This window comes from Mus musculus, chromosome 2 (genome assembly GCF_000001635.26).
Source record: "Mus musculus strain C57BL/6J chromosome 2, GRCm38.p6 C57BL/6J".
Taxonomy (NCBI): domain Eukaryota; kingdom Metazoa; phylum Chordata; class Mammalia; order Rodentia; family Muridae; genus Mus; species Mus musculus.
The window spans coordinates 48,380,992-48,393,803 of NC_000068.7; the positions used below are offsets into that span (position 1 = coordinate 48,380,992).

At 37.4% G+C, this 12,812-nt stretch overlaps 1 long non-coding RNA gene, 1 other non-coding gene and 1 pseudogene across 2 annotated transcripts in view; 1 reads left to right on the plus strand and 2 right to left on the minus strand.

The window, feature by feature from the left end:
- Positions 1-12,812, minus strand: part of Gm13481 (predicted gene 13481) — a 395,046-nt gene that overhangs the window by 318,772 nt on the left and 63,462 nt on the right. The gene's annotated exons all lie outside the window — the stretch shown is intronic.
- Gm25338 lies at positions 3,228-3,347 on the minus strand. Its single transcript, XR_003954249.1, has one exon. It is a non-coding gene; the product is annotated as a U6atac minor spliceosomal RNA (small nuclear RNA).
- Positions 6,964-7,514, plus strand: Gm13472 (annotated as a pseudogene).

The following is a 12,812-nucleotide window of genomic DNA, read 5'->3' on the forward strand; positions in this document are numbered from 1 at the left end:
AGAAATGAAGCAGCTGGCCTCTTTTTAGTAAAGATAACCTGTAGAACTTGGGACGTTCTAGATTTTTCCTCAGATGGTATCTATTAAGAGCTGAATTCTTTGCTGCAGGAGGAATTACATCAACTTAAAGTACAGTCTTCTTAGACTGATGATTTTATTTAACGAGGCAATAACAGAAGTACATCTGGCACAAAGTGTTTTTGGTGTCCTCTTGTGTGCTTTAATGTACATAAGCTCTTTCAATGAAGAGATCTTTTATTTCTTTTAGATAGAAATTTTGAAGCACACACATTACCTTTGGTCCAAGGCCACCAGATAAGGGAAAGAATTAGGCTTCCTCCAAACCTCTGACTCTGTGACCCATGTTTTTCAGCAAGATGCTATGCCACTCCTAAATAAATAATGTATATGTGGAGGAAAAAGTGTCCATCAAGTACCGAGAACACAAACAATCACAGGAAGTAATAACCACTTATGCTTAAAGAGGATTTACATAAGAGTCCCAGGTAAGGCGGGGAGGACAAATAGGCACCGGACTTGAGGGGTCTGAGTGCAAACGTTGTTCTGACGTTCAGATACACCTCAATCATAAGAGATTCGAAATTAACTGAGGAAGCTGATCTCCAACCAGGAACTTGGAACTCTTTCAAAAACACTATTCTCTGTGTTTCCTGGAGAGAAAAACAGGAAACGGGCTTCTAAAAAAGTCTGTTCAGGTTGAGTTGGACTTTCAAAAGACTTCCTTGCCAAATGAGTTTCTAAATGAATTTATGGAAATTGTTCTTTTAGATACATTTGCATTTTGCTTGGTTTCGTTCGGTTTTTAATACCAGACTAGACTCGTGTTTAGCAAATTCCGGTAAGAGACCAAACCCAGCCCCGTGAGGGAGGGGGGGAGGCGGGGGGAAGGGGTTACTATTTGGAACAAAGTGAAAGAAGAGCCTAATTCTGCAGACAATGAAGTCATACTTTGTTTTCTTCTCTCCTTTGAGAATATTCTTAATATCACTGAAACGGTTCTGTGTAGATTTTATCTGCCGCAGATTTAAACTAGAAGCCTCTATCCACCCAGCAGCTGACTCAGACCGATGCAGACAACCACAGCAAAACACTGGATGGAGTTTGGGAACACTTATGGAAGAACAGGAGGAAGAATAAAGGTTCCAATGGGCATAGGAACTCCACAGGAAGACCAACAGAGTCAACTAACCTGGACCCTTGGAGTTCTCAGAGACTGAATCACCGACCAAAGAACACATATGTAACAGATATGCAGCTTGGTCCTCGTGTGAGTCCTGAACAACTGGAATGAGGGCTGTCCCAAAAGCTGTTGTCTGTACATGGGATGCTTTCTTCTAGCTGGGCTGCCTCAGGAGGAGAGGCTGTGCCTAGCCTCACAGAGACTTGATGCATCAAGGAGGTGGAATACCAGGGGAGCCCCACCCTTCAAAGAATGGGAGGTCAGCAGAGGGGAAGGATTTGAGGAGGGGGTGACTGCGATGGAGATAGTGAATGGGATATAAAAAATAGTAATATAAATAAGAAAATTATAACAAAAAAGTAGAAGCCTCAAAAAGGAATAGCAATTTCAATACAAAATGGCAATTAGTTGTCATGCATGAGACTGTCTCCTAAATTTTTATGAAAATTCCTAAGAAGTTAGGAAAATAATATCATTTTCTTCTCTTTTCTTACACATAGGTGCACAAACTACATAAACCACTGTGTCTTTGCATGCTCTTATTATGTGTGTTTCTACATAAATCTGTGCTTACTACATATTTATATGTGTGTAGAAATACATGTCCATGAATACTGTTGTTCTCTCTTTCTCTCTCCCCAAGTATATGTGTGTGTGTATGCATGTGTGTGCATGTGTGTGTGTATATGTGTGTGTATGTGTGTTAACCAGCTTTCCATAAAAACTCTACCAAAAGAAAAAAATCTCTGATAAATCACTTTGTAAAGAAAACAGTTTATTGTAGCTCAGAGTTTTGGAAGTTTTCATCTATTATGAGTTGGCTCAGTTGCTCTTGGCAACATAGTACACCTCAGTTGGAAACATCTTGAAGATCAAGGCTCTTTACCTTATGGTGACTAGGAAGAGGAAAGAGAAAAATACAAATGCCCCACAACCCATAACAAGAGAACACCTCCAATTATGTAAACCCTCCCAATAGACCATACTTCTTAAAGGTTTCTACCACCTTGCAATGGCACCAAAGTGGTGACCAGGTTTTTAACATGTAGGTTTTAGGATCTAGTCCAGGTTCAAACTATACCAATATGTGTAAAATAATATAGTCAGTACAAGTATAATCAAAAAGCACAAATCAGACTCAGAATCATAGGAATTCCTCAAGAAATTCAGGAAGTACATAAAAACAGCACTAAAGAAAACATTTCAAGTTTGAAAAAAAATTTACAAATCTATGTATTTCTTCAATAGTTCAACTATGTACCAGAAAATATAAAGTCAATATATATATATATATATATGTGTGTGTGTGTGTGTGTATATATATATATATATATCTCACTATAAAAATACTTGTGAAATAACTCTTACAAACAAAGTATATTACAAGCATTTAGAAGTATCTGTATGTGTTTCATATGCAGAAGACACTCAAAGGAACAAAGGGGAATTACTTCCAGACTTGTGTAGACTGGACAGTGAAATGGGCGGGAAGCTCTCTGGGCTTCCTTCTCTATCAGGATCTTGTGAACCATTGCACAATTACAAAAACATCTGAAGACAGGCTCAGCCAACATTGCGCTATAGGTAGGGCAGGGAACTCTTCTGCTGTGGTCTTAAGTTTGTTTGTTTGTTTGTTTGTTTGTTTTATGAGTGGATTGGGGAACCTTCAATCATTTTGTCTTCTCTTGATCTATAACCTTTTCTGTGGTTTGATGATGACCCCTACTGTTCTTCCCACCTGATATGACCTGTGGCTTTTCATGCTTGCTAACTTTAGCTTTTTTACAGCCCAATTGAAATATCTGTCACTAGAAGGCCATTTTTACTTAGAAGTAAATTCTTTTTGGTGCTTTTTTAAAAAAAGCATCCAGGTAATTTTTTCTTAGTTTTTAAAGTTGGGGTCTCAGTATGGCATCCTAGGCTCATATGCGACTTTCCATCTAAACTATACTGGTGTTGGACTATAGAAACCCGCCTGCCTCTGTCCTAAGTGCTGGAATTAAAAGTGTGTACTACCACAGAGGCTAAAAATCAGTGGTTTGCTGCCACAAAGCAGGTTGCAATGCCTTAACTATGTGCAGCCTGTTAGACCCAAGGGCACTGCCTTTCAAGAGGAATATGAACCTTCGTTCCTCTCATACAACACATTAAAAAAAAAATCAGCCAGCTAATTTCATCCGAAAATCACTTCAACACACTAAAGAACAAGCAATTCTATATGCTAGATAGCTGAGAAATATACTAAGAAAAAATACATACAAATTCAGCTTCAGGGAAGATGGAATAGAAAGTTCCCTATTTCTTATTAATAAATTTTAACAACCCTGTACATTATATGCCAGGCATGTATGAAAACAGTCCACAATTTAGAAAGCAGAAGACAGACTGAGCCGTGCTTAGCATGACAGTGAGTTTCCTGTGCTTTATGCTTCATACACCGCAGACTCAGACCTAAGGAAACTGACAACTGCAAAGGTAAAGTCATAAGACCAAAAAAAAAAAAATCTCAAAGTTTGCAATAGACAGAAGCCTATAAATCTAAGAATCCATCAAAGCCCAAGCTCAATTAACAGTGAAAAATTACAATAAGCACACTACAGTCAAACTTATGAAATGAAAGACAAAGAAAGGAACTTGTAAACCTAGTAAGATAGATAAAATAGCTTCCTGGGCAGGAAAATCTATCTGAATGACAATGAATTCCTTATCAAAATCCTTGGGCCAAAGAAAAGTGTCACGTTTTTCAAACTGTGAAAATCAAAAACTGGAACTGTCAACTAAGAATGTTCTATCCAGAGAATATATCCTTCAGAAACACACGGGAGCACAAGGTACGCTCAACTAAAGTATAATCAAGAGAACGGTCGATGACCTATTCTGAACTAATAGATAAGGAAGTTCTCTAATAGAAAGAAAACATGACCCTTGCAACAACATGAAGGACATATTTGCAAAAGTATACGTAAGTGTCATATCCCTTCCTTCTGTGGATTTTCGACAGTGACTATAGAAACATAATACTCTCTGACATGGCTGTAAACATTTGCAAGGAAACATTAAATATTATAAAGTATAGACAGTTAAATAGTAGAGATAAGATCTCTATATTTAACTTAAATGACACCAATTAACAATTATATAACAGAGTACTATTATATAAAAATTGTTCTATATGGTGAATGCTGTGGAGTGCAGCTTAGTGCTAAAATGTGTGCCTAGCATTCAATATACCAAGAAACCCCTAGTTTAATTCCTATCATAAAAACAGACACACATACACACAAACGCACACACTCACTCACATGCACACACACTGACATATACACACACTCACATGCATACATGCTCACTTACATATACACGTAAAGAATACAAATTAAAATACATTTTTAAAATGTGTTGTTATAATCCACAAGGAGATAGGGAAAAGAAAACAAATGAAAAAGGGATCAATTTAAGCCCCCACACAGAAATAATTGCATTGAATATGTAAACAAAAATGCATGTTACCAGAAAAAATAAATACACAAAAGAGCAAAACAATTGGCAGTGATTTTATAATGCAACTTTATACATATATGCATATATTCAATAAGGCACCTCAAAATACAATAAAGAGACCGAATTGAAAACAAAAGGATAGAAAAGTTGTGCTGCTCAAAGCTGATCAGACAAAAAGGAGTTTTATTGGTATTATATAAAGAAGACTGACTGACATCATATAAAAGACACTACAGAACACAGAAATTCACCAGGCCACTGAAGGACATTATATACTGAGTAAAGAAGCTTGGCCCTGAAGATACGGCAAAACTTTGTCACATTCACTGTGAGATATTCCTTTTTATATAATTTTATTTTAATTGAAAATAGATTTTTTTTATATACAATATATTCTGATCATGGTTTCTCCTCCCAAAATCCTCCTCACCCACTCAAATCCACACCCTTTCTTTATCTCTCTCTTTAGAAAACAAACAGGTAAGATATTCTTGAACTGACAAAATTAAGGAAGCATGGAACAGATGCCTTTGGCGGGAATTAGTGAGGTGGTAGAAAGAAGAGTCTCGTGGCTCCGACTGTAAAAGTACACAGCAGATGTTGGTAGTGATGGAAATGTTCTTACCTTGAATGAGCCAAAGCTGGTTTTCATAATGTTGCTTAGATTTAGGAAAGTTAACATTATAAAAAGCTGAACATGGAAGAAATAGTCTTTCTCATGAAAGAGCACAGAAATTGGTTACCCAACCTCAAATGGTCAGCCCTGAAAACATACATACAAGTAACATCACAGAGGCTGAGCAGGTTGTATAAAAGCCAAGTAATGAGTGCCTAAGGCCCGTGCCACTCTCATCCACTAATATAGGCATAAAACCCTAGGTCCAAATGCTAACAAATCTAATCAAAGAAACTTGGAATTAACTAGCTCGCATCTCAGCAGGGGCATTTGCTGACTACAGAGAGTTTAGCTTTGGGATAATTTTTAAATAAGATCATTCCATTAAAATAATAAAAATTTACCATCGTAATAGCTTACTAAACAGGCATGCAATAAAATTGAAAATCCATTTTTTAAAAAAAATAGAGAGTAAACTCTGTTATCAGTCATCAAATATGTATAAAGGATTTTTTTTAATATTCTCAGTCTCAGGAGTATAAGTGGCATCCATTAACTGAACATAGAGATAAATATTAAGAGTCATTACGTTATCTTGACATTCAACCCCATTCAGATGGCTACATTTCTTTAAGGGAGAGGGAAGGAGGGAAGGAGGGAGAAAGGGAGGGAGGGAGAGAATTTATAGCTAGTGAGGTTCAATTTTGGAAGCAGTCTCTGCTCTCAGTATTATTTGGAAAAGAACCACCAAGAGTATCACCTACACATACTCCAACATGAGTAAAAGACACAGAGACTTCAAAATGCACTTGCTATTATAACAGATTTTTGGGTTACCCTCCATAAAGTAACTCGAATATAACACTCCTGAATTGCCAAGGATAAAGAATGTCTATTCTGTGTGAAAGAAGCAGAATCATGTGTATGCTTTCCAAAGTGAACACACACAAAATGATAGCTCTGAGACCCCTATAGACTGAGTAACTGATTTTGTTGGTGGTGGCTTACAGCACACATTCAGACAGTAAAGTCTTTGAGAAGCCTTTGGGTGAAAACTTTTGTTCACCTCTGTCTTTCAAAACCTTATTTTAAGGCAGCAAATTCCTTAGTTAGCAGAATAGTCATTCACCCACGTGAGCATTCTATAGAAAACTGGAAGAAGCAAGGCATGAAATATATTCTATGAGATGCGGAATGTACATCAAATAAAGTGGTTTTGCTGTATTAAGACTAAATTCTATAGGCTTACAGGGATATTAAAATTTACATTTTAAGAAGCAAAATCATTTGCCATAGCACTAAAGATAAGATGTAGTTATAATTTTGCTTATATGACCTAAATGTATGTAAAAGTTTTATGTTAGAAGCAACAAACTACTGATAAATCAAATAAAACTTAATTAGATAAATAAATATGCAAACAGATACAGGGAGCTGGCAAAATGACTCAGCCAGTGAAGGTGCTTATTTCGCAAACCTGAGTTTAACCCACAAAATCCACATAAAGATGGAAGGAGAGAACTGACCACCTCAGCATAGCCCTCTGACCTCCACACATGCACACACACACACACCATACACATATGTACAAATGCACACTAGAAGAACTTAAAAACTTTTAAAAGAACTAGATTTTTATCACAACTTTATTTACTGTATAAAATAAACAATAGATAAGAACACACATGTGGCTTCCTGTCCTGGCCGCCATCGGAGAGCCTCAGCCATGGCCCTGTGCTACCTCATGGCCGTGGGACTCAGCAAGGGCCACAAGGTGACGAAGAACGTCAGCAAGTGAGACACAGCTGGCATTGCAGGCGCCTCACTAAGCACACCAAGTTCATACGGGACATGATCCAGGAAGTGTGCAGCTTTGCACTCTATGAGCGGCGCACCTTGGAGTTGCTCAAAGTGTCCAAGGACAAGAGCACAATCAAGTTCATCAAGAAGAGGGTGGGCATGCACATCCATGCCAAGAGAAAGCAGGAGAAGCTGAGCAACGTGCTGGCAGCCATGAGGAAGGCGGTGGCCAAGAAGGATTGATGAACACTCCCCCAATAAAAGATCATTCCTACAAAAATGAAGCAGCAGCAGCACACATGTGGGTAAAGAATAATTTGATTAATAATTGTATATGTAATAAATATGAAAATTACTGTTTTGACATAGTACTGAATACCTGGAAAACTCATACACTGCTGGATATAAAGTGACTATGAAACTATATATATATGTGTGTGTGTGTTTGTGTGTGTGTGTGTGTGTGTGTGTGTGTGTGTGTGTGTACATACATGTGTATATATGATCCAGTTATTAAATAAACATAAAAACGCATGACAAATATTAATGGCAGTTACCTTCAGAAGCTATGATCAGACAATTTGTCACTCTTCGTACTTTGCAATATTTTAATCAAAATCAAAATAATAAACATCATTTTCAAAAGATCCATGAAACACAGACCAGCAGAACACTTTCTTCTTTCTAAGAACTCTACTCTGTCCTTCAGGTAGCACATCATTATTCATAATAATGCTTATTGAGCAGGAATAATCTCTTTTCAGCATAAAACATTTTGTATTCAAGCAAAAATAATTGTAATACCTATTATTCTTAATAAGAAACTGCGCTCAGGTTGAATAATTTTACAAATACTTAATGTTAGTGTGTAAAAGAGAGTCTGACTTTAATAAAACGCTGGGGAAGGCACCAAAATGTTAATATCATTAATTAGCTACAGAGAAGAGAGAGACTGGAGGCTGGAAGCAAAGAGTTTGTCCCAAAGATTCAGTGTCCATCTAACTAATGCAGCCAAAAACTGGGTCTACATGTATGTGATCCAGTAGATCTTAGCATCACCAGCGCACTGACACTTGTGCACACTGTCAGACCCCATCATGCAAGTGTATCTCAAGAGCCTTTCTGCTTCCTGTCTGTCTTAGTTGGGGTTCCATTGCTGTGAAGAGACACCGTAACCATGACAATTCTTATAAAGGAAAATATTTAAAGCATGGCAGCCTGAAGGTAGACATGGTGCTGGAGAAGAAGCTGAGAGTTCTACATCCTGATCTGCAGGCAGCAGGAAAAAAAAAAAAGGAAAAAAGAAAAAACTGGTTTGAGTTACTGAGACCTCAAAGCCCATCCTCTAGTGACACACCTCCTGCACCAAAGCCACACCCACTCTAACGAGGTCACACCTCCTGAAAGTGCTGCTCCCTATGGACCAAGAATTCAAATTATATCAATTCTATGGAGCCATTCCTATTCAAACCAGCACACTGTCCCATGAGTCCCTTAAGCCCTGCGGGGCTGTTTTTCCTCACAGAATCTTCTACTCAAAAAGAAAAAAAGAAAAAGAAAATGTCTCTACTAGAACACTTGGCTAAGGACGTTTTTCACTACATTATTTCCAAGACAGATGAGTGACAGGCCATAGCTTTGCTAAGAGTTAACTATTTCATCTCTTTGTTGTGACTTTAGGGCATGCAGCAGTGCTGAAAGCCACTGGATGGAGAGGCAGTTTGTCTTTAAGTAGCATGTCTCCCATAGCCTCCAGTTTATTGATTGCTCTTCCTCTTTGTTACTTTCAAATGTATCTTTTCATTTGAACTTTGCAGCACTAATATATGCCATCATAAATTGCTTTGTAATGTATATTGTGTCTGAGACTCTATGGACAATAAATTTATATCTCTTCCCAGAACTGGACAGCACAACAGAATGAACCTAGGCCAATCCGATGTCTGCTGTGCCTTCTCATATATATCCAAGGTTCATACAGTTGTAAAATGGTCTCTTTGGGTGTAACATTGTCCCTTTCTTTAGTGATATTTTCAGCTCAGCTTCTAAAGAAAAGAAAAATGTACCCTTCTCCGAGCATATACTTGTATTTGAAACTCTTTTTTTAAGGTTTTCTCCCATAAATATATGAGGAACAGTCATTATCATTATCAGTTTATTGGCTAACAGACTACTGCAGAGGGGGGAATAGTCTTTCAATCACACTGAGGTTCCTGTCTCAGATCCACAGAGTATGTTTGATGACTCTGTGACATCATTTACCCACTCTATGTCTCCATTTACTTTGATGCAATGAAAGTGTAAGACTGCCTTTCTCGTGGGATACAATGATGAACAAATGACATTAATTAACCATGCTCTGTAGCTGTTAACATTTTTCACAATTATTTTTATTCTACTTTGATCTATAATCACTAAAAATTACTGTCCCCATTGTTCCTGACAGAGGTCAAGAGACACTCACACAAGTCTTAACAACAAAGAGCAAAACAACGCCTCTCCATGGGCAAGCTGTAAAAAATATACTTGGCTTTAAATTTTAAATTGCCCATTGACCTTTCTCAATCCTAGGCTGGAGGCAATCACTTTCTATTTCACAAAGGTCACTTATGACATAACCAGCATAAGGTTGGCTAAATATTTTCTTAATTTACTTCAACTGACTTTCACAACAGAATCAGCTTGAAATACAAACTGATGACTAAATATATACACTATATGGTGTATTTATATATAATATAAATATATATGTCTATCAATGTGGATGTATGTATGGAAAATATAGACACTGATATAGACTCTGATATAGAGACATCTATGATATTCTATGTTTATATGCCTCTAGGCTATGAATGTGTGAACACATGTAGACATTTGTGTGTAGATGGACAAATGGCTAAATTAAGCAGTCTTTCCTCTTTGAATATTAACTTATAAAATATTCTGTGTTCATGTATAGATATACATGGACTGTACTCCATAGATTAGTAACAAATTTACCAACATAACCTCATTCCCCTTATACTTAACTTTGATTAGGTACTAAATACAGATAAGTAAAATCTAATATGTACCCCCAAAAGATAAGTACTTAGAAAACAAATCATAAAAAATTTACTGTAAAAGCATCAAATTTAACATGAACATTATCCTCATATATACAGTATTATAAATATATCTTGTATAGTACATATATTTCTGTTAGGTATCACTCTCAAAGAATCAAATTGATAGTTTTCTGGACAATATGTTTCAGTTTTCTCTATCAAGATTTTGTGGTGTCAGTCTCAACTGACCATTATTTTAGCAACATGTGACCTCCACTTAGATGTTAAGAGATACCAGCAGGCCTGGAGTAAGATGTGCTTTCAACATGCTCACAACATTGGCAGTTTTAAATATTGTTGGAGAAAGGAACAGGGTGAGTTAAATGTGCAGTACAAAGTCACAGACATACTACTGAGACAAAACTCTAGTTTGACCTTCTTTCTTATTCCACTACTCTAGTGAGTGAGTTCTCAGGCCCACAATGAGTCAGATTTCATTTTCATCCCCAGAAACATTTGCAGTTTGGAACACTTGGCAATAGCACAACCCAAGGTGGAAAGCCAAAGTGAGTGATGGATTTGATAAAGATGTCCTCTTAACCTGGGTAAGTGTGATGAAGGCGCTATCCTGGGCTCATGCACCAAAGCAACCTGAGATGGCCTCAGGACCAACTGTGTCTTAGTAGACTGATCAAATGAAGATGTGTTACCAAACTAGAAAAGAAAATCATTGAAAAATACTAAAGAGCCACCCTGAAAAGGTGATAAGCCACAAGATTCTATATTCTGAGTAGAGGTATAGCAAAAATCAAAGAGTGGGATCTCCTCCATATCCAGAAGATGAGATAGGGCTCCAGAGGGAGCTGCTTGGAGATAGATTCCATATTGATCAATTTGGTTCAACCTACCATCATCTCCTGTTGAGCAGTTGCACTGCTAGCATTCTAGCTGATCATCATAGATACTTGCCTTTCTACAATTCCTCACACAGGCAGACTGGGAAATGCCTTTAAAGCATGAATATGTGGATATTACTCTTCAACCTACAACTCATGGAAGACTTCCTATGATCATCTGAAATAAAATCCTGATTATGTATTGTGGCAAATAAGGCATCACTTGATATAAACTCCTGCTAGGTCCCCACTTTCTTTCGACTTCTCAACAGCTTCCTCTGCCCCACCCACCCTTGTCTCTTTGTCCTTCAGCAAACTCTACAAGCCCCTCTTGTTTTGGAGTCCTAGGACTTGCTAATCTCTCTGCATGAAATTTTCTTCTGCCAATTTCCTAAATAATTGCTTTAGTTCTAAATAGAAAAAAAAAAATCAACCTTCAGAGTGGCTTCTTGTGAACAGTGCACACACACACACATACACACATATGGGGACACATATGTGTGTATGTGTGTGTGTGTGTGTCCCCATTTCCTTCCCTTTAATGTCAGCAATGTTCTTTGATAATGTCAGCTTCAGAGTCATCTTTGTGTTTATTTTATTTACTTCCTGACTAGAGTATGAGCTTTTTGAAAATATATTCTGCTTATTATCATCACTCTGACATGTCTAAAATTCAACACAGCACCCAACACATACAAAACGCCCAGTACATGTTGTGAATGAATGAACATATCAATATAATTCCTATTTTCAATGAACAATCAGTCAGTAGGGACAATCCAGACATGCATAGCTAGCTTATAATGCAAGCCAAGGGGATTTAACAAATTACAGGGTAGCACAATGAAGATAAAATTCAATCTAGCTAGGGTTAGAGAAGGGTCAGATCTTTCTCACACATACAGACACTTGGACACACACCTGGGAGTTTGAATTAGGCTAAAACAGATAGATGAGATTTCAAAAGGAAGAGACACAGGAACCAGTCTGGGCCCAACACAAAAACCTGATTGCATAGTGCTCAGTGTTCCAGGAACAGCAAATAACCCTGGGAGAGTGCCATCTGTGAGCTGAATACAGGGAGCAGGAAATGGAGCCTTGGAAAAAGGGAGACAGATTTTAAGAGCTCTCAACTTCGAGAAGTGATGCTGCTTTATGAGTTCAAACAACACTGGAAGCGCGCAGCAGAGCACAGGGTATACAAAGGAATGAGCAACTTCACCTCTTCATCCCAAATCTCCTAACTTGCGTACTGATTCTGAAACTTGAACTGACCATTTCATTCTCCAGAATAGTCCTTGGCTTGTGTCATTGCCCATAAAAATCTTTCTGCAAAATTCCCCTCTACTACTTAAACTCCTCGTTCCTGTAGCCTGCTGCTGTCACTTATAGCATTTGGTGTAAGTTATATAGATTAGGGTCAACAGTTGATATGAGAGGAGGAAAAAAACAGGGGAGAAAAAAGGCAATTTTCTTCAGAGTAAAGAGGTTTTTTTTCTTTTAAGTCTAATCAAATTATGTTAGATACAAGAAGAAAAACATCTCAATCCTATCTCCTATTCTGATGAATATTAGTCTCCTAATGTTAAGCTAATTAAATGTGGGTGAAAGAAAATGCAAAAAGAAACTCACATCTGAAAATTTATCACATTGTTTTTTTTTTTTTAAGTTAAAACACATAAGAAATCTTTGTACAATCTGTGTCAAACTTCTTAAAACAAACGCAGGGGCTCAGCAGTATAACGCAGTAT